Source organism: Betta splendens, chromosome 6, assembly GCF_900634795.4.
Source record: "Betta splendens chromosome 6, fBetSpl5.4, whole genome shotgun sequence".
In the NCBI taxonomy this organism is placed as follows: domain Eukaryota; kingdom Metazoa; phylum Chordata; class Actinopteri; order Anabantiformes; family Osphronemidae; genus Betta; species Betta splendens.
This window is the reverse complement of record NC_040886.2, coordinates 2,172,452-2,198,511: the sequence shown is the minus strand read 5'-3', so window position 1 is coordinate 2,198,511 and position 26,060 is coordinate 2,172,452. Positions and strand designations below refer to the sequence as shown.

Sequence of the window (26,060 nt, the reverse complement as noted above, 5' to 3'; positions counted from 1 at the left end):
GGTTTGGCTCAGTCTGCAGGTCAATAGCCTAACTATATATTCCCAGGCTCACCTACATCTCAGTGAATGGAATGATTGCTTGGTGCTTTGTTCTTTAAATTGAACCAAACATTTTAACAGTAAATGTCTGTTTCAATTGTATCAAACGTTGCTGATGCAACTATCGTGCAGTTGTTAAACCCACCTACACCTGCCTTGGCCTAGTTGTTGAGCTTTGTACAATACTGTGATCTCATGCTCTGCACTGTAACATACTAAGACCAGTGTTACATTACACGACACCTACCAGTGACCTAAAGCAGTTTCAGCATGTGTATGACCAATGTTGTATATGTTGTACCCCCAAGTAGAATAAATAATTTAGGTCAGAATGGCTGCATTGACCAATATGGTGGTCTACCAAAGAAGTGCAGAAATTGGTGCATTACATCACCCCTGTGAATTGAAAAGAAAATTTAAATTGAACACAAAACATTTACTGTTAAATTGAACTGTAATGCTTCTTTCCTTGGTCTCTCCAAAGGAGCTGACACTGGCAATGTTAGTAGACCTACCTAGTTTAGCTATGTAACAATACCCTGACCTAATGCTCTGCAGTGTGACATGCTGAAATAAGTGGTACATAACAGGATGAGGCAGGTTTTGTACTAACGATCAATGTTGTATATATATCGTATGCCCAAACAAAAAAATTGGCAGGTTTTGCATTCAAGTAAATGTTTAAAAAAACAAGTTCAATAACTAACTTGCTGTGTCGACGAGGATGGGAGTGGAACCCACGCGTGCAGAGCACAATGGATTAGCAGTCCATCGCCTTAACCACTCAGCCACCTCGTCTTTCATTTCAAGACTTCACAGCCATTCGAAGCAGCAATTCTAATGAGTGCTTGCTGAGCATGCGAGGGGAATTGGGGTTGAAGCCCACATTCTGTAAGTGTCTTTCGTTGCTGATCTGGTTTGGCTCAGTCTGCAGGTCAATAGCCTCTTTTTCCAACTATACATTCCCAGGCTCACCTACATCTTAGTGAAAGAATGATTGCTTGGTGCTTTGTTCTTTGAATTAAACCAAACACTTTAACAGTAAATGCCTGTTTCAATTGTACCAAAAGTTGCTGATGCAACTATCGTGCAGTTGTTAAACCCACCTACACCTGCCTTGGCTTAGTTGTTGAGCTTTGTACAATGCTGTGATCTCATGCTCTGCACTGTAACATATTAAGACCAGTGTTACATTACACGACACCTGCCAGTGACCTAAAGCAGTTTCAGCATGTGTATGACCAATGTTGTATATGTTGTACCCCCAAGTACAATAAATAATTTAAGTCAGAATGGCTGCGTCGACCAATATGGTGGTCTACCAAATTAGTGCAGAGATTGGTGCATTACATCACCCCTATGAAGGAACTGTAAAAGGTCTTCTAAGGATTAATTAAATATAGGGGATTTAGCCTAAAGTGGTAGAGCGCTCGCTTATCATGCGAGAGGCACTGGGACCGAGGCCCACAATCTCCATGTGTCATTATCTTCTCTCACCAATGGTTGTGTTTTGAAGTAGTCTGCATGTCAGTAGCCTATTGTCCAACTATCCATAGCCAGGTTTGCCAATATCTTAGTGATTGAACTGTTCCCTTTATAGTAACAACAATATTAATAATAATTCAATATCATTGATCTCGTATTGTGGAAATTAATCTCAGCATTTCTAACCATACACTGAGGGCATTAGAGGGCTGCTGCAGATCAGCGCCTGGGGACCTAGTGTAAGGCGGTTTATTGAAGGACCCACTTGGTGCTCTGGTGGGCTGACTTTGCTCTGTGAATTGAGAAGAAAATTTAAATTGAACACAAAACCTTTACTGTAAATTGAACTGTAATGCTTCTTTCCTTGGTCTCTCCAAAGGAGCTGACACTGGCAATGTTAGTAGACCTACCTAGTTTAGCTATGTAACAATACCCTGACCTAATGCTCTGCAGTGTGACATGCTGAAATAAGTGGTACATAACAGGATGAAGCAGGTGTTGCACTAACGATCAATGTTGTATATGTATCGTATGCCCAAACAAAAAAAAAATTGGCAGGTTTTGCATCCAAGTAATTGTTTCGAAAAAACAACTTCAATAACTAAGCTGCTGTGCCGACGAGGATGGGAATGGAACCCACGCGTGCAGAGTACAATGGATAAGCAGTCCATCGCCTTAACCACTCGGCCACCTCGTCTTTCATTTCAAGACTTCACAGCCATTCGAAGCAGCAATTCTAATGAGTGCTTGCTAAGTAGGCGAGGGGAATTGGGGTTGAAGCCCACAATCTGTAAGTGTCTTTCGTTGCTGATCTGGTTTGGCTCAGTCTGCAGGTCAATAGCCTCTTTTTCCAACTATATATTCCCAGGCTCACCTATATCTCAATGAATGGAATGATTGCTTGGTGCTTTGTTCTTTGAATTGAACCAAACACTTTAACAGTAAATGCCTGTTTCAATTGTGTCAAAAGTTGCTGATGCAACTATTGTGCAGTTGTTAAACCCACCAACACCTGCCTTGGCCTAGTTGTTGAGCTTTGTACAATGCTGTGATCTCATGCTCTGCACTGTAACATACTAAGACCAGTGTTACAATACACAACACCTACCAGTGACCTAAAGCAGTTTCGGCATGTGTATGACCAATGTTGTATATGTTGTACCACCAAGTACATTAAATAATTTAAGTCAGAATGGCTGCGTCAACTAATATGGTGGTCTACCAAATGAGTGCAGAGATTGGTGCATTACATCACCCCTATTAGGAAACTGTAAAGGGTCTTGTAAAGATTAAATAATATAGGGGAATTAGCTCAAGAGGTAGAGTGCTCGCTTATCATGCGAGACGCACTGGGACTGATGCCCACATTCTCCATGTGTCATTATCTTCTCTTACCAATGGTTGTGTTTTGAAGTAGTCTGCATGTCAGTAGCCTATTGTCCAACTATCCCTAGCCAGGTTTGCCAATATCTTAGTGATTGAACTGTTCCCTTTATAGTAACAACAATATTAATAATAATTCAATATCATTGATCTCGTATTGTGGAAATTAATCTCAGCATTTCTAACCATACACTGAGGGCATTAGAGGGCTGCTGCAGATCAGCGCCTGGGGACGTAGTGTAAGGCGGTTTATTGAAGGACCCACTTGGTGCTCTGGTGGGCTGACTTTGCTCTGTGAATTGAGAAGAAATTTTAAATTGAACACAAAACCTTTACTGTAAATTGAACTGTAATGCTTCTTTCCTTGGTCTCTCCAAAGGAGCTGACACTGGCAATGTTAGTAGACCTACCTAGTTTAGCTATGTAACAATACCCTGACCTAATGCTCTGCAGTGTGACATGCTGAAATAAGTGGTACATAACAGGATGAAGCAGGTGTTGCACTAACGATCAATGTTGTATATGTATCGTATGCCCAAAGAAAAAAAAATTGGCAGGTTTTGCATTCAAGTAATTGTTTCGAAAAAATAACATCAGTAACTAACCTACTGTGCCGACAAGGATGGGATTCAAACCCACGCGTGCAGAGCACAATGGATTAGCAGTCCATCACCTTAACCACTCGGCCACCTCATCTTTCTGTTACACCTTCACAGCCATTTGAAGCAGCATTTCTAAGGAGTGCTTGCTAAGCAGGCGAGGGGAATTGGGGTTGAAGCCCACCTTCTGTAAGTGTCTTTCGTTGCTGATCTGGTTTGGCTCAGTCTGCAGGTCAAAAGCCTGTTTTTCCAAGTATATATTCCCAGGCTCACCTACATCTCAGTCAATGGAATGATTGCTTGGTGCTTTGTTCTTTGAACTGAACCACACACTTTAACATTAAATGCCTGTTTCAATTGTATCAAAAGTTGCTGATGCAACTATCGTGTAGTTGTTAAACCCACCTACACCTGCCTTGGCCTAGTTGTTGAGCTTTGTACAATGCTGTGATCTCATGCTCTGCACTGTAACATACTAAGACCAGTGTTACATTACACGACACCTACCAGTGACCTAAAGCAGTTTCAGCATGTGTATGACCAATGTTGTATATGTTGTACCCCCAAGTACATTAAATAAGGTAAGTCAGAATGGCTGCGTCGACCAATATGGTGGTCTACCAAATGAGTGCAGAAATTGGTGCATTACATCACCCCTATGAGGGAACTGTAAAGGATCTTGTAAAGATTAAGTAAATATAGGGGAATTAGCTCAAGAGGTAGAGTGCTCGCTTATCATGCGAGACGCACTGGGACTGATGCCCACATTCTCCATGTGTCATTATCTTCTCTCACCAATGCTTGTGTTTTGAAGTAGTCTGCATGTCAGTAGCCTATTGTCCAACTATCCATAGCCAGGTTTGCCAATATCTTAGTGATTGAACTGTTCCCTTTATAGTAACAACAATATTAATAATAATTCAATATCATTGATCTCGTATTGTGGAAATTAATCTCAGCATTTCTAACCATACACTGAGGGCATTAGAGGGCTGCTGCAGATCAGCGCCTGGGGACCTAGTGTAAGGCGGTTTATTGAAGGTCCCACTTGGTGCTCTGGTGGGCTGACTTTGCTCTGTGAATTGAGAAGAAAATTTAAATTGAACACAAAACCTTTACTGTAAATTGAACTGTAATGCTTCTTTCCTTGGTCTCTCCAAAGGAGCTGACACTGGCAATGTTAGTAGACCTACCTAGTTTAGCTATGTAACAATACCCTGACCTAATGCTCTGCAGTGTGACATGCTGAAATAAGTGGTACATAAGAGGATGAAGCAGGTGTTGCAATAACGATCAATGTTGTATATGTATCGTATGCCCAAACAAAAAAAATTGGCAGGTTTTGCATTCAAGTAATTGTTTCGAAAAAACAACATCAATAACTAACTTGCTGTGCCGACGAGGATGGGAGTCCAACCCACGCGTGCAGAGCACAATGGATTAGCAGTCTATCGCCTTAACCACTCGGCCACCTCATCTTTCACGTCAAAGCTTCACAGCCATTCGAAGCAGCATTTCTAATGAGTGCTTGCTAAGCAGGCGAGGGGAATTGTGGTTGAAGCCCACATTCTGTAAGTGTCTTTCGTTGCTGATCTGGTTTGGCTCAGTCTGCAGGTCAAAAGCCTGTTTTTCCAAGTATATATTCCCAGGCTCACCTACATCTCAGTCAATGGAATGATTGCTTGGTGCTTTGTTCTTTGAACTGAACCACACACTTTAACATTAAATGCCTGTTTCAATTGTATCAAAAGTTGCTGATGCAACTATCGTGTAGTTGTTAAACCCACCTACACCTGCCTTGGCCTAGTTGTTGAGCTTTGTACAATGCTGTGATCTCATGCTCTGCACTGTAACATACTAAGACCAGTGTTACATTACACGACACCTACCAGTGACCTAAAGCAGTTTCAGCATGTGTATGACCAATGTTGTATATGTTGTACCCCCAAGTACATTAAATAAGGTAAGTCAGAATGGCTGCGTCGACCAATATGGTGGTCTACCAAATGAGTGCAGAAATTGGTGCATTACATCACCCCTATGAGGGAACTGTAAAGGATCTTGTAAAGATTAAGTAAATATAGGGGAATTAGCTCAAGAGGTAGAGTGCTCGCTTATCATGCGAGACGCACTGGGACTGATGCCCACATTCTCCATGTGTCATTATCTTCTCTCACCAATGCTTGTGTTTTGAAGTAGTCTGCATGTCAGTAGCCTATTGTCCAACTATCCATAGCCAGGTTTGCCAATATCTTAGTGATTGAACTGTTCCCTTTATAGTAACAACAATATTAATAATAATTCAATATCATTGATCTCGTATTGTGGAAATTAATCTCAGCATTTCTAACCATACACTGAGGGCATTAGAGGGCTGCTGCAGATCAGCGCCTGGGGACCTAGTGTAAGGCGGTTTATTGAAGGTCCCACTTGGTGCTCTGGTGGGCTGACTTTGCTCTGTGAATTGAGAAGAAAATTTAAATTGAACACAAAACCTTTACTGTAAATTGAACTGTAATGCTTCTTTCCTTGGTCTCTCCAAAGGAGCTGACACTGGCAATGTTAGTAGACCTACCTAGTTTAGCTATGTAACAATACCCTGACCTAATGCTCTGCAGTGTGACATGCTGAAATAAGTGGTACATAAGAGGATGAAGCAGGTGTTGCACTAACGATCAATGTTGTATATGTATCGTATGCCCAAACAAAAAAAATTGGCAGGTTTTGCATTCAAGTAATTGTTTCGAAAAAACAACATCAATAACTAACTTGCTGTGCCGACGAGGATGGGAGTCGAACCCACGCGTGCAGAGCACAATGGATTAGCAGTCTATCGCCTTAACCACTCGGCCACCTCATCTTTCACGTCAAAGCTTCACAGCCATTCGAAGCAGCATTTCTAATGAGTGCTTGCTAAGCAGGCGAGGGGAATTGTGGTTGAAGCCCACATTCTGTAAGTGTCTTTCGTTGCTGATCTGGTTTGGCTCAGTCTGCAGGTCAAAAGCTTGTTTTTCCAAGTATATATTCCCAGGCTAACCTACATCTCAGTCAATGGAATGATTGCTTGGTGCTTTGTTTTTTGAGTTGAACCACACACTTTAACATTAAATGCCTGTTTCAATTGTATCATAAGTTGCTGATGCAACTATCGTGCAGTTGTTAAACCCACCTACACCTGCCTTGGCCTAGTTGTTGAGTTTTGTACAATGCTGTGATCTCATGCTCTGCACTGTAACATACTAAGACCAGTGTTACATTACACGACACCTACCGGTGACCTAAAGCAGTTTCAGCATGTGTATGACCAATGTTGTATATGTTGTACCCCCAAGTACATTAAATAATTTAAGTCAGAATGGCTGCGTCGACCAATATGGTAGTCTACCAAATGAGTGCAGAAATTGGTGCATTACATCACCCCTATGAGGGAACTGTAAAGGGTCTTGTGGAGATGAAATAAATATAGGGGATTTAGCTCAAGTGGTAGAGCGCTCGCTTATCATTAGAGAGGCACTGGGACCGATGCCCACATTCTCCATGTGTCATTATCTTCTCTCACCAATGCTTGTGTTTTGAAGTAGTCTGCATGTCAGTAGCCTATTGTCCAACTATCCATAGCCAGGTTTGCCAATATCTTAGTGATTGAACTGTTCCCTTTATAGTAACAACAATATTAATAATAATTCAATATCATTGATCTCGTATTGTGGAAATTAATCTCAGCATTTCTAACCATACACTGAGGGCATTAGAGGGCTGCTGCAGATCAGCGCCTGGGGACCTAGTGTAAGGCGGTTTATTGAAGGACCCACTTGGTGCTCTGGTGGGCTGACTTTGCTCTGTGAATTGAGAAGAAAATTTAAATTGAACACAAAACCTTTACTGTAAATTGAACTGTAATGCTTCTTTCCTTGGTCTCTCCAAAGGAGCTGACACTGGCAATGTTAGTAGACCTACCTAGTTTAGCTTTGTAACCATACCCTGACCTAATGCTCTGCAGTGTGACATGCTGAAATAAGTGGTACATAAGAGGATGAAGCAGGTGTTGCACTAACGATCAATGTTGTATATGTATCGTATGCCCAAACAAAAAGAAATTGGCAGGTTTTGCATTCAAGTAATTGTTTCGAAAAAACAACATCAATAACTAACTTGCTGTGCCGACGAGGATGGGAGTCGAACCCACGCATGCAGAGCACAATGGATTAGCAGTCCATCGCCTTAACCACTCGGCCACCTCATCTTTCACGTCAAACCTTCACAGCCATTCGAAGCAGCATTTCTAAGGAGTGCTTGCTAAGCAGGCGAGGGGAATTGGGGTTGAAGCCCACATTCTGTAAGTGTCTTTCGTTGCTGATCTGGTTTGGCTCAGTCTGCAGGTCAAAGCTTGTTTTTCCAAGTATATATTCCCAGGCTAACCTACATCTCAGTCAATGGAATGATTGCTTGGTGCTTTGTTCTTTGAGTTGAACCACACACTTTAACATTAAATGCCTGTTTCAATTGTATCAAAAGTTGCTGATGCAACTATCGTGCAGTTGTTAAACCCACCTACACCTGCCTTGGCCTAGTTGTTGAGCTTTGTACAATGCTGTGATCTCATGCTCTGCACTGTAACATACTAAGACCAGTGTTACATTACACGACACCTACCAGTGACCTAAAGCAGTTTCAGCATGTGTATGACCAATGTTGTATATGTTGTACCCCCAAGTACATTAAATAATTTAAGTCAGAATGGCTGCGTCGACCAATATGGTAGTCTACCAAATGAGTGCAGAAAATGGTGCATTACATCACCCCTATGAGGGAACTGTAAAGGGTCTTGTAGAGATGAAATAAATATAGGGGATTTAGCTCAAGTGGTAGAGCGCTCGCTTATCATGCGAGAGGCACTGGGACCGATGCCCACATTCTCCATGTGTCATTATCTTCTCTCACCAATGCTTGTGTTTTGAAGTAGTCTGCATGTCAGTAGCCTATTGTCCAACTATCCATAGCCAGGTTTGCCAATATCTTAGTGATTGAACTGTTCCCTTTATAGTAACAACAATATTAATAATAATTCAATATCATTGATCTCGTATTGTGGAAATTAATCTCAGCATTTCTAACCATACACTGAGGGCATTAGAGGGCTGCTGCAGATCAGCGCCTGGGGACCTAGTGTAAGGCGGTTTATTGAAGGAGCCCACTTGGTGCTCTGGTGGGCTGACTTTGCTCTGTGAATTGAGAAGAAAATTTAAATTGAACACAAAACCTTTACTGTAAATTGAACTGTAATGCTTCTTTCCTTGGTCTCTCCAAAGGAGCTGACACTGGCAATGTTAGTAGACCTACCTAGTTTAGCTTTGTAACAATACCCTGACCTAATGCTCTGCAGTGTGACATGCTGAAATAAGTGGTACATAACAGGATGAAGCAGGTGTTGCACTAACGATCAATGTTGTATATGTATCGTATGCCCAAACAAAAAGAAATTGGCAGGTTTTGCATTCAAGTAATTGTTTCGAAAAAACAACATCAATAACTAACTTGCTGTGCCGACGAGGATGGGAGTCGAACCCACGCGTGCAGAGCACAATGGATTAGCAGTCCATCGCCTTAACCACTCGGCCACCTCATCTTTCACATCAAACCTTCACAGCCATTCGAAGCAGCATTTCTAAGGAGTGCTTGCTAAGCAGGCGAGGGGAATTGGGGTTGAAGCCCACATTCTGTAAGTGTCTTTCGTTGCTGATCTGGTTTGGCTCAGTCTGCAGGTCAAAAGCCTGTTTTTCCAAGTATATATTCCCAGGCTCACCTACATCTCAGTCAATGGAATGATTGCTTGGTGCTTTGTTCTTTGAGTTGAACCACACACTTTAACATTAAATGCCTGTTTCAATTGTATCAAAAGTTGCTGATGCAACTATCGTGCAGTTGTTAAACCCACCTACACCTGCCTTGGCCTAGTTGTTGAGCTTTGTACAATGCTGTGATCTCATGCTCTGCACTGTAACATACTAAGACCAGTGTTACATTACACGACACCTACCAGTGACCTAAAGCAGTTTCAGCATGTGTATGACCAATGTTGTATATGTTGTACCCCCAAGTACATTAAATAAGTTAAGTCAGAATGGCTGCGTCGACCAATATGGTAGTCTACCAAATGAGTGCAGAAATTGGTGCATTACATCACCCCTATGAGGGAACTGTAAAGGGTCTTGTAGAGATGAAATAAATATAGGGGAATTAGCTCAAGAGGTAGAGTGCTCGCTTATCATGCGAGACGCACTGGGACTGATGCCCACATTCTCCATGTGTCATTATCTTCTCTCACCAATGCTTGTGTTTTGAAGTAGTCTGCATGTCAGTAGCCTATTGTCCAACTATCCATAGCCAGGTTTGCCAATATCTTAGTGATTGAACTGTTCCCTTTATAGTAACAACAATATTAATAATAATTCAATATCATTGATCTCATATTGTGGAAATTAATCTCAGCATTTCTAACCATACACTGAGGGCATTAGAGGGCTGCTGCAGATCAGCGCCTGGGGACCTAGTGTAAGGCGGTTTATTGAAGGACCCACTTGGTGCTCTGGTGGGCTGACTTTGCTCTGTGAATTGAGAAGAAAATTTAAATTGAACACAAAACCTTTACTGTAAATTGAACTGTAATGCTTCTTTCCTTGGTCTCTCCAAAGGAGCTGACACTGGCAATGTTAGTAGACCTACCTAGTTTAGCTATGTAACAATACCCTGACCTAATGCTCTGCAGTGTGACATGCTGAAATAAGTGGTACATAAGAGGATGAAGCAGGTGTTGCACTAACGATCAATGTTGTATATGTATCGTATGCCCAAACAAAAAAAATTGGCAGGTTTTGCATTCAAGTAATTGTTTCGAAAAAATAACATCAATAACTAACTTGCTGTGCCGACGAGGATGGGAGTCGAACCCACGCGTGCAGAGCACAATGGATTAGCAGTCCATCGCCTTAACCACTCGGCCACCTCATCTTTCACGTCAAACCTTCACAGCCATTCGAAGCAGCATTTCTAAGGAGTGCTTGCTAAGCAGGCGAGGGGAATTGGGGTTGAAGCCCACATTCTGTAAGTGTCTTTCGTTGCTGATCTGGTTTGGCTCAGTCTGCAGGTCAAAAGCCTGTTTTTCCAAGTATATATTCCCAGGCTCACCTACATCTCAGTCAATGGAATGATTGCTTGGTGCCTTTGTTCTTTGAATTGAACCACACACTTTAACATTAAATGCCTGTTTCAATTGTATCAAAAGTTGCTGATGCAACTATCGTGCAGTTGTTAAACCCACCTACACCTGCCTTGGCCTAGTTGTTGAGCTTTGTACAATGCTGTGATCTCATGCTCTGCACTGTAACATACTAAGACCAGTGTTACATTACACGACACCTACCAGTGACCTAAAGCAGTTTCAGCATGTGTATGACCAATGTTGTATATGTTGTACCCCCAAGTACATTAAATGATTTAAGTCAGAATGGCTGCAACGACCAATATGGTAGTTTACCAAATGAGTGCAGAAATTGGTGCATTACATCACCCCTATGAGGGAACTGTAAAGGGTCTTGTAGAGATGAAATAAATATAGGGGATTTAGCTCAAGTGGTAGAGCGCTCGCTTATCATGCGAGAGGCACTGGGACCGATGCCCACATTCTCCATGTGTCATTATCTTCTCTCACCAATGCTTGTGTTTTGAAGTAGTCTGCATGTCAGTAGCCTATTGTCCAACTATCCATAGCCAGGTTTGCCAATATCTTAGTGATTGAACTGTTCCCTTTATAGTAACAACAATATTAATAATAATTCAATATCATTGATCTCGTATTGTGGAAATTAATCTCAGCATTTCTAACCATACACTGAGGGCATTAGAGGGCTGCTGCAGATCAACGCCTGGGGACCTAGTGTAAGGCGGTTTATTGAAGGAGCCACTTGGTGCTCTGGTGGGCTGACTTTGCTCTGTGAATTGAGAAGAAAATTTAAATTGAACACAAAACCTTTACTGTAAATTGAACTGTAATGCTTCTTTCCTTGGTCTCTCCAAAGGAGCTGACACTGGCAATGTTAGTAGACCTACCTAGTTTAGCTATGTAACAATACCCTGACCTAATGCTCTGCAGTGTGACATGCTGAAATAAGTGGTACATAAGAGGATGAAGCAGGTGTTGCACTAACGATCAATGTTGTATATGTATCGTATGCCCAAACAAAAAAAATTGGCAGGTTTTGCATTCAAGTAATTGTTTCGAAAAAAACAACATCAATAACTAACTTGCTGTGCCGACGAGGATGGGAGTCGAACCCACGCGTGCAGAGCACAATGGATTAGCAGTCCATCGCCTTAACCACTCGGCCACCTCATCTTTCACGTCAAACCTTCACAGCCATTCGAAGCAGCATTTCTAAGGAGTGCTTGCTAAGCAGGCGAGGGGAATTGGGGTTGAAGCCCACATTCTGTAAGTGTCTTTCGTTGCTGATCTGGTTTGGCTCAGTCTGCAGGTCAAAAGCCTGTTTTTCCAAGTATATATTCCCAGGCTCACCTACATCTCAGTCAATGGAATGATTGCTTGGTCCTTTGTTCTTTGAATTGAACCACACACTTTAACATTAAATGCCTGTTTCAATTGTATCAAAAGTTGCTGATGCAACTATCGTGCAGTTGTTAAACCCACCTACACCTGCCTTGGCCTAGTTGTTGAGCTTTGTACAATGCTGTGATCTCATGCTCTGCACTGTAACATACTAAGACCAGTGTTACATTACACGACACCTACCAGTGACCTAAAGCAGTTTCAGCATGTGTATGACCAATGTTGTATATGTTGTACCCCCAAGTACATTAAATAAGTTAAGTCAGAATGGCTGCGTCGACCAATATGGTAGTCTACCAAATGAGTGCAGAAATTGGTGCATTACATCACCCCTATGAGGGAACTGTAAAGGGTCTTGTAGAGATGAAATAAATATAGGGGATTAGCTCAAGTGGTAGAGCGCTCGCTTATCATGCGAGACGCACTGGGACTGATGCCCACATTCTCCATGTGTCATTATCTTCTCTCACCAATGCTTGTGTTTTGAAGTAGTCTGCATGTCAGTAGCCTATTGTCCAACTATCCATAGCCAGGTTTGCCAATATCTTAGTGATTGAACTGTTCCCTTTATAGTAACAACAATATTAATAATAATTCAATATCATTGATCTCGTATTGTGGAAATTAATCTCAGCATTTCTAACCATACACTGAGGGCATTAGAGGGCTGCTGCAGATCAGCGCCTGGGGACCTAGTGTAAGGCGGTTTATTGAAGGAGCCCACTTGGTGCTCTGGTGGGCTGACTTTGCTCTGTGAATTGAGAAGAAAATTTAAATTGAACACAAAACCTTTACTGTAAATTGAACTGTAATGCTTCTTTCCTTGGTCTCTCCAAAGGAGCTGACACTGGCAATGTTAGTAGACCTACCTAGTTTAGCTATGTAACAATACCCTGACCTAATGCTCTGCAGTGTGACATGCTGAAATAAGTGGTACATAAGAGGATGAAGCAGGTGTTGCACTAACGATCAATGTTGTATATGTATCGTATGCCCAAACAAAAAAAAATTGGCAGGTTTTGCATTCAAGTAATTGTTTCGAAAAAATCAACATCAATAACTAACTTGCTGTGCCGACGAGGATGGGAGTCGAACCCACGCGTGCAGAGCACAATGGATTAGCAGTCCATCGCCTTAACCACTCGGCCACCTCATCTTTCACGTCAAACCTTCACAGCCATTCGAAGCAGCATTTCTAAGGAGTGCTTGCTAAGCAGGCGAGGGGAATTGGGGTTGAAGCCCACATTCTGTAAGTGTCTTTCGTTGCTGATCTGGTTTGGCTCAGTCTGCAGGTCAAAAGCCTGTTTTTCCAAGTATATATTCCCAGGCTAACCTACATCTCAGTCAATGGAATGATTGCTTGGTGCTTTGTTCTTTGAGTTGAACCACACACTTTAACATTAAATGCCTGTTTCAATTGTATCAAAAGTTGCTGATGCAACTATCGTGCAGTTGTTAAACCCACCTACACCTGCCTTGGCCTAGTTGTTGAGCTTTGTACAATGCTGTGATCTCATGCTCTGCACTGTAACATACTAAGACCAGTGTTACATTACACGACACCTACCAGTGACCTAAAGCAGTTTCAGCATGTGTATGACCAATGTTGTAAATGTTGTACCCCCAAGTACATTAAATAATTTAAGTCAGAATGGCTGCGTCGACCAATATGGTAGTCTACCAAATGAGTGCAGAAATTGGTGCATTACATCACCCCTATGAGGGAACTGTAAAGGGTCTTGTAGAGATGAAATAAATATAGGGGATTTAGCTCAAGTGGTAGAGCGCTCGCTTATCATGCGAGAGGCACTGGGACCGATGCCCACATTCTCCATGTGTCATTATCTTCTCTCACCAATGCTTGTGTTTTGAAGTAGTCTGCATGTCAGTAGCCTATTGTCCAACTATCCATAGCCAGGTTTGCCAATATCTTAGTGATTGAACTGTTCCCTTTATAGTAACAACAATATTAATAATAATTCAATATCATTGATCTCGTATTGTGGAAATTAATCTCAGCATTTCTAACCATACACTGAGGGCATTAGAGGGCTGCTGCAGATCAGCGCCTGGGGACCTAGTGTGAAGCGGTTTATTGAAGGAGCCACTTGGTGCTCTGGTGGGCTGACTTTGCTCTGTGAATTGAGAAGAAAATTTAAATTGAACACAAAACCTTTACTGTAAATTGAACTGTAATGCTTCTTTCCTTGGTCTCTCCAAAGGAGCTGACACTGGCAATGTTAGTAGACCTACCTAGTTTAGCTATGTAACAATACCCTGACCTAATGCTCTGCAGTGTGACATGCTGAAATAAGTGGTACATAAGAGGATGAAGCAGGTGTTGCACTAACGATCAATGTTGTATATGTATCGTATGCCCAAACAAAAAAAATTGGCAGGTTTTGCATTCAAGTAATTGTTTCGAAAAAACAACATCAATAACTAACTTGCTGTGCCGACGAGGATGGGAGTCGAACCCACGCGTGCAGAGCACAATGGATTAGCAGTCCATCGCCTTAACCACTCGGCCACCTCATCTTTCACGTCAAACCTTCACAGCCATTCGAAGCAGCATTTCTAAGGAGTGCTTGCTAAGCAGGCGAGGGGAATTGGGGTTGAAGCCCACATTCTGTAAGTGTCTTTCGTTGCTGATCTGGTTTGGCTCAGTCTGCAGGTCAAAAGCTTGTTTTTCCAAGTATATATTCCCAGGCTAACCTACATCTCAGTCAATGGAATGATTGCTTGGTGCTTTGTTCTTTGAGTTGAACCACACACTTTAACATTAAATGCCTGTTTCAATTGTATCAAAAGTTGCTGATGCAACTATCGTGCAGTTGTTAAACCCACCTACACCTGCCTTGGCCTAGTTTTTGAGCTTTGTACAATGCTGTGATCTCATGCTCTGCACTGTAACATACTAAGACCAGTGTTACATTACACGACACCTACCAGTGACCTAAAGCAGTTTCAGCATGTGTATGACCAATGTTGTATATGTTGTACCCCCAAGTACATTAAATAAGGTAAGCCAGAATGGCTGCGTCGACCAATATGGTGGTCTACCAAATGAGTGCAGAAATTGGTGCATTACATCACCCTTATGAGGGAACTGTAAAGGGTCTTGTAAAGATTAAGTAAATATAGGGGAATTAGCTCAAGTGGTAGAGTGCTCGCTTATCATGCGAGACGCACTGGGACTGATGCCCACATTCTCCATGTGTCATTATCTTCTCTCACCAATGCTTGTGTTTTGAAGTAGTCTGCATGTCAGTAGCCTATTGTCCAACTATCCATAGCCAGGTTTGCCAATATCTTAGTGATTGAACTGTTCCCTTTATAGTAACAACAATATTAATAATAATTCAATATCATTGATCTCATATTGTGGAAATTAATCTCAGCATTTCTAACCATACACTGAGGGCATTAGAGGGCTGCTGCAGATCAGCGCCTGGGGACCTAGTGTAAGGCGGTTTATTGAAGGATCCCACTTGGTGCTCTGGTGGGCTGACTTTGCTCTGTGAATTGAGAAGAAAATTTAAATTGAACACAAAACCTTTACTGTAAATTGAACTGTAATGCTTCTTTCCTTGGTCTCTCCAAAGGAGCTGACACTGGCAATGTTAGTAGACCTACCTAGTTTAGCTATGTAACAATACCCTGACCTAATGCTCTGCAGTGTGACATGCTGAAATAAGTGGTACATAAGAGGATGAAGCAGGTGTTGCACTAACGATCAATGTTGTATATGTATCGTATGCCCAAACAAAAAAAATTGGCAGGTTTTGCATTCAAGTAATTGTTTCGAAAAAACAACATCAATAACTAACTTGCTGTGCCGACGAGGATGGGAGTCGAACCCACGCGTGCAGAGCACAATGGATTAGCAGTCCATCGCCTTAACCACTCGGCCACCTCATCTTTCACGTCAAACCTTCACAGCCATTCGAAGCAGCATTTCTAAGGAGTGCTTGCTAAGCAGGCGAGGGGAATTGGGGTTGAAGCCCACATTCTGTAAGTGTCTTTCGTTGCTGATCTGGTTTGGCTCAGTCTGCAGGTCAAAAGCTTGTTTTTCCAAGTATATATTCCCAGGCTAACCTACATCTCAGTCAATGGAATGATTGCTTGGTGCTTTGTTCTTTGAGTTGAACCACACACTTTAACATTAAATGCCTGTTTCAATTGTATCAAAAGTTGCTGATGCAACTATCGTGCAGTTGTTAAACCCACCTACACCTGCCTTGGCCTAGTTGTTGAGCTTTGTACAATGCTGTGATCTCATGCTCTGCACTGTAACATACTAAGACCAGTGTTACATTACACGACACCTACCAGTGACCTAAAGCAGTTTCAGCATGTGTATGACCAATGTTGTATATGTTGTACCCCCAAGTACATTAAATAAGGTAAGTCAGAATGGCTGCGTCGACCAATATGGTAGTCTACCAAATGAGTGCAGAAATTGGTGCATTACATCACCCCTATGAGGGAACTGTAAAGGGTCTTGTAGAGATGAAGTAAATATAGGGGATTAGCTCAAGAGGTAGAGTGCTCGCTTATCATGCGAGACGCACTGGGACCGATGCCCACATTCTCCATGTGTCATTATCTTCTCTCACCAATGCTTGTGTTTTGAAGTAGTCTGCATGTCAGTAGCCTATTGTCCAACTATCCATAGCCAGGTTTGCCAATATCTTAGTGATTGAACTGTTCCCTTTATAGTAACAACAATATTATTAATAATTCAATATCATTGATCTCGTGTTGTGGAAATTAATCTCAGCATTTCTAACCATACACTGAGGGCATTAGAGGGCTGCTGCAGATCAGCGCCTGGGGACCTAGTGTGAAGCGGTTTATTGAAGGACCCACTTGGTGCTCTGGTGGGCTGACTTTGCTCTGTGAATTGAGAAGAAAATTTAAATTGAACACAAAACCTTTACTGTAAATTGAACTGTAATGCTTCTTTCCTTGGTCTCTCCAAAAAAGCTGACACTGGCAATGTTAGTAGACCTACCTAGTTTAGCTATGTAACAATACCCTGACCTAATGCTCTGCAGTGTGACATGCTGAAATAAGTGGTACATAAGAGGATGAAGCAGGTGTTGCACTAACGATCAATGTTGTATATGTATCGTATGCCCAAACAAAAAAAAATTGGCAGGTTTTGCATTCAAGTAATTGTTTCGAGAAAACACATCAATAACTAACTTGCTGTGCCGACGAGGATGGGAGTCGAACCCACGCGTGCAGAGCAAATGGATTAGCAGTCCATCGCCTTAACCACTCGGGCCACCTCAATCTTTCACGTCAAAACCTCACAGCCATTCGAAGCAGCATTTCTAAGGAAGTGCTTGCTAAGCAGGCGAGGGGAATGGGGTTGAAGCCCACATTCTGTAAGTGTCTTTCGTTGCTGATCTGGTTTGGCTCAGTCTGCAGGTCAAAAGCTTGTTGTTTCCAAGTATATTATTCCCAGGCTAACCTACATCTGAGCCAACCAGATCAGCAACGAAAGACACTACAGAATGTGGCTTCAACCCCAATTCCCCTCGCCTGCTTAGCAAGCACTCCTTAGAAATGCTGCTTCGAATGGCTGTGAAGGTTTGACGTGAAAGATGAGGTGGCCGAGTGGTTAAGGCGATGGACTGCTAATCCATTGTGCTCTGCAGCGTGGGTTCGATCCCATCCTCGTCGGCACAGCAAGTTAGTTATTGATGTTGTTTTTTCGAAACAATTACTTGAATGCAAAACCTGCAATTTTTTTTGTTTGGGCATACGATACATATACAACATTGATCGTTAGTGCAAACCTGCTTCATCCTCTTATGTAACCACTTATTTCAGCATGTCACACTGCAGAGCATTAGGTCAGGGTATTGTTACATAGCTAACTAGGTAGGTCTACTAACATTGCCAGTGTCAGCTCCTTTGGAGAGACCAAGGAAAGAAGCATTACAGTTCAATTTACAGTAAAGGTTTTGTGTTCAATTTAAATTTTCTTCTCAATTCACAGAGCAAAGTCAGCCCACCAGAGCACCAAGTGGGACCTTCAATAAACCGCCTTACACTAGGTCCCCAGGCGCTGATCTGCAGCGCCTCTAATGCCCTCAGTGATGGTTAGAAATGCTTGAGATTAATTTCCACAATATGAGATCAATGATATTGAATTATTATTAATATTGTTGTTACTATAAAGGGAACAGTTCAATCACTAAGATATTGGCAAACCTGGCTAGGATAGTTGGACACATAGGCTACTGACATGCAGACACTTCAAAACACAAGCATTGGTGAGAGAAGATAATGACACATGGAGAATGTGGGCATCAGTCCCAGTGCGTCTCGCATGATAAGCGAGCTCTACCTCTTGAGCTAATCCCCTATATTTATTAATCTTTACAAGACCCTTTCAGTTCCTCATAGGGTGATGTAATGCACCAATTTTGCACTCATTTGGTAGACCACCATATTGGTCGACGCAGCCATTCTGACTTACCTTATTTAATGTACTTGGGGTACAACATATACAACATTGGTACATACCATGCTGAAACTGCTTTAGGTCACTGGTAGTGTCGTGTAATGTACACTGGTCTTAGTTTACAGTGCAGAGCATGAGATCACAGCATTGTACAAAGCTCAACAACTAGGCCAAGGCAGGTGTAGGTGGGTTTAACAACTGCACGATAGTTGCATCAGCAACTTTTGATACAATTGAAACAGGCATTTAATGTTAAAGTGTGTGTGGTTCAATCCAAAGAACAAAGCACCAAGCAATCATTCCATTGACTGAGATGTAGGTTAGCCTGGGAATATATACTTGGAAAAACAAGCTTTTGACCTGCAGACTGAGCCAAACCAGATCAGCAACGAAAGACACTTACAGAATGTGGGCTTCAACCCCAATTCCCCTCGCCTGCTTAGCAAACACTCCTTAGAAATGCTGCTTCGAATGGCTGTGAAGGTTTGACGTGAAAGTGAGGTGGCCGAGTGGTTAAGGCGATGGACTGCTAATCCATTGTGCTCTGCACGCGTGGGTTCGACTCCCATCCTCGTCGGCACAGCAAGTTGTTATTGATGTTTTTTCGAAACAATTACTTGAATGCAAAACCTGCCAATTTTTTTTGTTTGGGCATACGATACATATACAACATTGATCGTTAGTGCAACACCTGCTTCATCCTCTTATGTACCACTTATTTCAGCATGTCACACTGCAGAGCATTAGGTCAGGGTATTGTTACATAGCTAAACTAGGTAGGTCTACTAACATTGCCAGTGTCAGCTCCTTTGGAGAGACCAAGGAAAGAAGCATTACAGTTCAATTACAGTAAAGGTTTTGTGTTCAATTTAAATTTTCTTCTCAATTCACAGAGCAAAGTCAGCCCACCAGAGCACCAAGTGGGACCTTCAATAAAACGCCTTACACTAGGTCCCCAGGCGCTGATCTGCAGCAGCCCTCTAATGCCTCAGTGATGGTTAGAAATGGCTGAGATTAATTTCCACAATTGAGATCAATGATATTGAATTATTATTAATATGTTGTTACTTAAAAGGGAACAGTTCAATCACTAAGATATTGGCAAACCTGGCTATGGATAGTTGGACAATAGGCTACTGACATGCAGACTACTTCAAAACACAAGCATTGGTGAGAGAAGATAATGACACAGGAGAATGTGGGATCAGTCCCAGTGCGTCTCGCATGATAAGCGAGCACTCTACCTCTTGAGCTATCCCCTATATTTACTAATCTTTACAAGACCCTTTACAGTTCCTCATAGGGGATTGTAATGCACCAATTTCTGCACTCATTTGGTAGACACCATATTGGTCGGCAGCCATTCTGACTTACCTTATTTAATGTACTTGGGGGTACAACATAACAACATTGGTCATACACATGCTGAAACTGCTTTAGGTCACTGTGTAGGTGTCGTGTAATGTAACACTGGTCTTAGTATGTTACAGTGGCAGAGCTGAGATCACAATTGTAGCAAAGTGTGATGCAAACTATCGTGCAGTTGTTAAACCCACCTACACCTGCCTTGGCCCTAGTTGTTGAGCTTTGTACAATGCTGTGATCTCATGCTCTGCACTGTAACATACTAAGACCAGTGTTTACATTACACGACACCTACCAGTGACCTAAAGCAGTTTCAGCATGTGTATGACCAATGTTGTATATGTTGTACCCCCAAGTACATTAAATGAATTTAAGTCAGAATGCTGCAATCGACCAATATGGTAGTCTACCAAATGAGTGCAGAAATTGGTGCATTACATCACCCCTATGAGGGAACTGTAAAGGGTCTTGTAGAGATGAAATAAATATAGGGGATTTAGCTCAAGTGGTAGAGCGCTCGCTTATCATGCGAGACGCACTGGGACTGATGCCCACATTCTCCATGTGTCATTATCTTCTCTCACCAATGCTTGTGTTTTGAAGTAGTCTGCATGTCAGTAGCCTATTGTCCAACTATCCATAGCCAGGTTTGCCAATATCTTAGTGATTGAACTGTTCCCTTTATAGTAACAACAATATTAATAATAATTCAATATCATTGATCTCATATTGTGGAAATTAATCTCAGCATTTCTAACCATACACTGAGGGCATTAGAGGGCTGCTGCAGATCAGCGCCTGGGGACCTAGTGTAAGGCGGTTTATTGAAGGTCCCACTTGGTGCTCTGGTGGGCTGACTTTGCTCTGTGAATTGAGAAGAAAATTTAAATTGAACACAAAACCTTTACTGTAAATTGAACTGTAATGCTTCTTTCCTTGGTCTCTCCAAAGGAGCTGACACTGGCAATGTTAGTAGACCTACCTAGTTTAGCTATGTAACAATACCCTGACCTAATGCTCTGCAGTGTGACATGCTGAAATAAGTGGTACATAAGAGGATGAAGCAGGTGTTGCACTAACGATCAATGTTGTATATGTATCGTATGCCCAAACAAAAAAAATTGGCAGGTTTTGCATTTAAGTAATTGTTTCGAAAAAAACAACATCAATAAGTAACTTGCTGTGCCGACGAGGATGGGAGTCGAACCCACGCGTGCAGAGCACAATGGATTAGCAGTCCATCGCCTTAACCACTCGGCCACCTCATCTTTCACGTCAAACCTTCACAGCCATTCGAAGCAGCATTTCTAAGGAGTGCTTGCTAAGCAGGCGAGGGGAATTGGGGTTGAAGCCCACATTCTGTAAGTGTCTTTCGTTGCTGATCTGGTTTGGCTCAGTCTGCAGGTCAAAAGCCTGTTTTTCCAAGTATATATTCCCAGGCTAACCTACATCTCAGTCAATGGAATGATTGCTTGGTGCTTTGTTCTTTGAGTTGAACCACACACTTTAACATTAAATGCCTGTTTCAATTGTATCAAAAGTTGCTGATGCAACTATCGTGCAGTTGTTAAACCCACCTACACCTGCCTTGGCCTAGTTGTTGAGCTTTGTACAATGCTGTGATCTCATGCTCTGCACTGTAACATACTAAGACCAGTGTTACATTACACGACACCTACCAGTGACCTAAAGCAGTTTCAGCATGTGTATGACCAATGTTGTATATGTTGTACCCCCAAGTACATTAAATAATTTAAGTCAGAATGGCTGCGTCGACCAATATGGTAGTCTACCAAATGAGTGCAGAAATGGTGCATTACATCACCCCTATGAGGGAACTGTAAAGGGTCTTGTAGAGATGAAATAAATATAGGGGATTTAGCTCAAGTGGTAGAGCGCTCGCTTATCATGCGAGAGGCACTGGGACCGATGCCCACATTCTCCATGTGTCATTATCTTCTCTCACCAATGCTTGTGTTTTGAAGTAGTCTGCATGTCAGTAGCCTATTGTCCAACTATCCATAGCCAGGTTTGCCAATATCTTAGTGATTGAACTGTTCCCTTTATAGTAACAACAATATTAATAATAATTCAATATCATTGATCTCATATTGTGGAAATTAATCTCAGCATTTCTAACCATACACTGAGGGCATTAGAGGGCTGCTGCAGATCAGCGCCTGGGGACCTAGTGTAAGGCGGTTTATTGAAGGTCCCACTTGGTGCTCTGGTGGGCTGACTTTGCTCTGTGAATTGAGAAGAAAATTTAAATTGAACACAAAACCTTTACTGTAAATTGAACTGTAATGCTTCTTTCCTTGGTCTCTCCAAAGGAGCTGACACTGGCAATGTTAGTAGACCTACCTAGTTTAGCTATGTAACAATACCCTGACCTAATGCTCTGCAGTGTGACATGCTGAAATAAGTGGTACATAAGAGGATGAAGCAGGTGTTGCACTAACGATCAATGTTGTATATGTATCGTATGCCCAAACAAAAAAAATTGGCAGGTTTTGCATTCAAGTAATTGTTTCGAAAAAACAACATCAATAACTAACTTGCTGTGCCGACGAGGATGGGAGTCGAACCCACGCGTGCAGAGCACAATGGATTAGCAGTCCATCGCCTTAACCACTCGGCCACCTCATCTTTCACGTCAAACCTTCACAGCCATTCGAAGCAGCATTTCTAAGGAGTGCTTGCTAAGCAGGCGAGGGGAATTGGGGTTGAAGCCCACATTCTGTAAGTGTCTTTCGTTGCTGATCTGGTTTGGCTCAGTCTGCAGGTCAAAAGCTTGTTTTTCCAAGTATATATTCCCAGGCTAACCTACATCTCAGTCAATGGAATGATTGCTTGGTGCTTTGTTCTTTGAGTTGAACCACACACTTTAACATTAAATGCCTGTTTCAATTGTATCAAAAGTTGCTGATGCAACTATCGTGCAGTTGTTAAACCCACCTACACCTGCCTTGGCCTAGTTGTTGAGCTTTGTACAATGCTGTGATCTCATGCTCTGCACTGTAACATACTAAGACCAGTGTTACATTACACGACACCTACCAGTGACCTAAAGCAGTTTCAGCATGTGTATGACCAATGTTGTATATGTTGTACCCCCAAGTACATTAAATAAGGTAAGCCAGAATGGCTGCGTCGACCAATATGGTGGTCTACCAAATGAGTGCAGAAATTGGTGCATTACATCACCCCTATGAGGGAACTGTAAAGGGTCTTGTAAAGATTAAGTAAATATAGGGGAATTAGCTCAAGAGGTAGAGTGCTCGCTTATCATGCGAGACGCACTGGGACTGATGCCCACATTCTCCATGTGTCATTATCTTCTCTCACCAATGCTTGTGTTTTGAAGTAGTCTGCATGTCAGTAGCCTATTGTCCAACTATCCATAGCCAGGTTTGCCAATATCTTAGTGATTGAACTGTTCCCTTTATAGTAACAACAATATTAATAATAATTCAATATCATTGATCTCATATTGTGGAAATTAATCTCAGCATTTCTAACCATACACTGAGGGCATTAGAGGGCTGCTGCAGATCAGCGCCTGGGGACCTAGTGTAAGGCGGTTTATTGAAGGACCCACTTGGTGCTCTGGTGGGCTGACTTTGCTCTGTGAATTGAGAAGAAAATTTAAATTGAACACAAAACCTTTACTGTAAATTGAACTGTAATGCTTCTTTCCTTGGTCTCTCCAAAGGAGCTGACACTGGCAATGTTAGTAGACCTACCTAGTTTAGCTATGTAACAATACCCTGACCTAATGCTCTGCAGTGTGACATGCTGAAATAAGTGGTACATAAGAGGATGAAGCAGGTGTTGCACTAACGATCAATGTTGTATATGTATCGTATGCCCAAACAAAAAAAATTGGCAGGTTTTGCATTCAAGTAATTGTTTCAGAAAATCAACATCAATAACTAACTTGCTGTGCCGACGAGGATGGGAGTCGAACCCACGGGTGCAGAGCACAATGGATTAGCAGTCCATCGCCTTAACCACTCGGCCACCTCATCTTTCACGCCAAACCTTCACAGCCATTCGAAGCAGCATTTCTAAGGAGTGCTTGCTAAGCAGGCGAGGGGAATTGGGGTTGAAGCCCACATTCTGTAAGTGTCTTTCGTTGCTGATCTGGTTTGGCTCAGTCTGCAGGTCAAAAGCCTGTTTTTCCAAGTATATATTCCCAGGCTAACCTACATCTCAGTCAATGGAATGATTGCTTGGTGCTTTGTTCTTTGAGTTGAACCACACACTTTAACATTAAATGCCTGTTTCAATTGTATCAAAAGTTGCTGATGCAACTATCGTGCAGTTGTTAAACCCACCTACACCTGCCTTGGCCTAGTTGTTGAGCTTTGTACAATGCTGTGATCTCATGCTCTGCACTGTAACATACTAAGACCAGTGTTACATTACACGACACCTACCAGTGACCTAAAGCAGTTTCAGCATGTGTATGACCAATGTTGTATATGTTGTACCCCCAAGTACATTAAATAATTTAAGTCAGAATGGCTGCGTCGACCAATATGGTAGTCTACCAAATGAGTGCAGAAATTGGTGCATTACATCACCCCTATGAGGGAACTGTAAAGGGTCTTGTAGAGATGAAATAAATATAGGGGATTTAGCTCAAGTGGTAGAGCGCTCGCTTATCATGCGAGAGGCACTGGGACCGATGCCCACATTCTCCATGTGTCATTATCTTCTCTCACCAATGCTTGTGTTTTGAAGTAGTCTGCATGTCAGTAGCCTATTGTCCAACTATCCATAGCCAGGTTTGCCAATATCTTAGTGATTGAACTGTTCCCTTTATAGTAACAACAATATTAATAATAATTCAATATCATTGATCTCGTATTGTGGAAATTAATTCCAGCATTTCTAACCATACACTGAGGGCATTAGAGGGCTGCTGCAGATCAGCGCCTGGGGACCTAGTGTAAGGCGGTTTATTGAAGGACCCACTTGGTGCTCTGGTGGGCTGACTTTGCTCTGTGAATTGAGAAGAAATTTAAATTGAACACAAAACCTTTACTGTAAATTGAACTGTAATGCTTCTTTCCTTGGTCTCTCCAAAGGAGCTGACACTGGCAATGTTAGTAGACCTACCTAGTTTAGCTATGTAACAATACCCTGACCTAATGCTCTGCAGTGTGACATGCTGAAATAAGTGGTACATAAGAGGATGAAGCAGGTGTTGCACTAACGATCAATGTTGTATATGTATCGTATGCCCAAAAAAAAAAAAATTGGCAGGTTTTGCATTCAAGTAATTGTTTCGAGAAAACAACATCAATAACTAACTTGCTGTGCCGACGACGATGGGATTCGAACCCACGGGTGCAGAGCACAATGGATTAGCAGTCCATCGCCTTAACCACTCGGCTACCTCATCTTTCACGCCAAACCTTCACAGCCATTCGAAGCAGCATTTCTAAGGAGTGCTTGCTAAGCAGGCGAGGGGAATTGGGGTTGAAGCCCACATTCTGTAAGTGTCTTTCGTTGCTGATCTGGTTTGGCTCAGTCTGCAGGTCAAAAGCCTGTTTTTCCAAGTATATATTCCCAGGCTCACCTACATCTCAGTCAATGGAATGATTGCTTGGTGCTTTGTTCTTTGAATTGAACCACACACTTTAACATTAAATGCCTGTTTCGAATTGTATCAAAAGTTGCTGATGCAACTATCGTGCAGTTGTTAAACCCACCTACACCTGCCTTGGCCTAGTTGTTTAGCTTTGTACAATGCTGTGATCTCATGCTCTGCACTGTAACATACTAAGACCAGTGTTACATTACATGACACCTACCAGTGACCTAAAGCAGTTTCAGCATGTGTATGACCAATGTTGTATATGTTGTACCCCCAAGTACATTAAATAAGGTAAGCCAGAATGGCTGCGTCGACCAATATGGTGGTCTACCAAATGAGTGCAGAGATTGGTGCATTACATCACCCCTATTAGGGAACTGTAAAGGGTCTTGTAAAGATTAATTAAATATAGGGGATTTAGCTCACGTGGTAGAGTGCTCGCTTATCATGCGAGAGGCACTGGGACCGATGCCCACATTC

The 26,060-nt window shown here is 42.2% G+C and overlaps 19 non-coding genes across 19 annotated transcripts; 2 read left to right on the top strand and 17 right to left on the bottom strand.

The window, feature by feature from the left end:
- Positions 1-755: 755 nt before the first annotated feature.
- On the bottom strand, positions 756-837 carry trnas-gcu (transfer RNA serine (anticodon GCU)). The gene has a single exon. It is a non-coding gene; the product is annotated as a tRNA-Ser (tRNA).
- Positions 838-2,139: 1,302 nt separating this feature from the next.
- trnas-gcu (transfer RNA serine (anticodon GCU)) lies at positions 2,140-2,221 on the bottom strand. The gene has a single exon. It is a non-coding gene; the product is annotated as a tRNA-Ser (tRNA).
- Positions 2,222-3,521: 1,300 nt separating this feature from the next.
- trnas-gcu (transfer RNA serine (anticodon GCU)) lies at positions 3,522-3,603 on the bottom strand. Its single transcript has one exon. It is a non-coding gene; the product is annotated as a tRNA-Ser (tRNA).
- A 1,299-nt stretch (positions 3,604-4,902) lies between these two features.
- Positions 4,903-4,984, bottom strand: trnas-gcu (transfer RNA serine (anticodon GCU)). Its single transcript has one exon. It is a non-coding gene; the product is annotated as a tRNA-Ser (tRNA).
- Positions 4,985-6,284: 1,300 nt separating this feature from the next.
- Positions 6,285-6,366, bottom strand: trnas-gcu (transfer RNA serine (anticodon GCU)). The gene has a single exon. It is a non-coding gene; the product is annotated as a tRNA-Ser (tRNA).
- Positions 6,367-7,667: 1,301 nt separating this feature from the next.
- Positions 7,668-7,749, bottom strand: trnas-gcu (transfer RNA serine (anticodon GCU)). Its single transcript has one exon. It is a non-coding gene; the product is annotated as a tRNA-Ser (tRNA).
- Positions 7,750-9,050: 1,301 nt separating this feature from the next.
- trnas-gcu (transfer RNA serine (anticodon GCU)) lies at positions 9,051-9,132 on the bottom strand. Its single transcript has one exon. It is a non-coding gene; the product is annotated as a tRNA-Ser (tRNA).
- A 1,300-nt stretch (positions 9,133-10,432) lies between these two features.
- trnas-gcu (transfer RNA serine (anticodon GCU)) lies at positions 10,433-10,514 on the bottom strand. Its single transcript has one exon. It is a non-coding gene; the product is annotated as a tRNA-Ser (tRNA).
- Positions 10,515-11,816: 1,302 nt separating this feature from the next.
- trnas-gcu (transfer RNA serine (anticodon GCU)) lies at positions 11,817-11,898 on the bottom strand. Its single transcript has one exon. It is a non-coding gene; the product is annotated as a tRNA-Ser (tRNA).
- Positions 11,899-13,200: 1,302 nt separating this feature from the next.
- trnas-gcu (transfer RNA serine (anticodon GCU)) lies at positions 13,201-13,282 on the bottom strand. Its single transcript has one exon. It is a non-coding gene; the product is annotated as a tRNA-Ser (tRNA).
- A 1,300-nt stretch (positions 13,283-14,582) lies between these two features.
- trnas-gcu (transfer RNA serine (anticodon GCU)) lies at positions 14,583-14,664 on the bottom strand. The gene has a single exon. It is a non-coding gene; the product is annotated as a tRNA-Ser (tRNA).
- Positions 14,665-15,965: 1,301 nt separating this feature from the next.
- On the bottom strand, positions 15,966-16,047 carry trnas-gcu (transfer RNA serine (anticodon GCU)). Its single transcript has one exon. It is a non-coding gene; the product is annotated as a tRNA-Ser (tRNA).
- Positions 16,048-17,346: 1,299 nt separating this feature from the next.
- On the bottom strand, positions 17,347-17,429 carry trnas-gcu (transfer RNA serine (anticodon GCU)). The gene has a single exon. It is a non-coding gene; the product is annotated as a tRNA-Ser (tRNA).
- Positions 17,430-17,740: 311 nt separating this feature from the next.
- On the top strand, positions 17,741-17,820 carry trnas-gcu (transfer RNA serine (anticodon GCU)). The gene has a single exon. It is a non-coding gene; the product is annotated as a tRNA-Ser (tRNA).
- A 1,282-nt stretch (positions 17,821-19,102) lies between these two features.
- trnas-gcu (transfer RNA serine (anticodon GCU)) lies at positions 19,103-19,184 on the top strand. The gene has a single exon. It is a non-coding gene; the product is annotated as a tRNA-Ser (tRNA).
- Positions 19,185-21,158: 1,974 nt separating this feature from the next.
- On the bottom strand, positions 21,159-21,240 carry trnas-gcu (transfer RNA serine (anticodon GCU)). Its single transcript has one exon. It is a non-coding gene; the product is annotated as a tRNA-Ser (tRNA).
- A 1,299-nt stretch (positions 21,241-22,539) lies between these two features.
- On the bottom strand, positions 22,540-22,621 carry trnas-gcu (transfer RNA serine (anticodon GCU)). Its single transcript has one exon. It is a non-coding gene; the product is annotated as a tRNA-Ser (tRNA).
- A 1,300-nt stretch (positions 22,622-23,921) lies between these two features.
- trnas-gcu (transfer RNA serine (anticodon GCU)) lies at positions 23,922-24,003 on the bottom strand. Its single transcript has one exon. It is a non-coding gene; the product is annotated as a tRNA-Ser (tRNA).
- Positions 24,004-25,303: 1,300 nt separating this feature from the next.
- trnas-gcu (transfer RNA serine (anticodon GCU)) lies at positions 25,304-25,385 on the bottom strand. Its single transcript has one exon. It is a non-coding gene; the product is annotated as a tRNA-Ser (tRNA).
- Between the last annotated feature and the right edge of the window lie 675 nt (positions 25,386-26,060).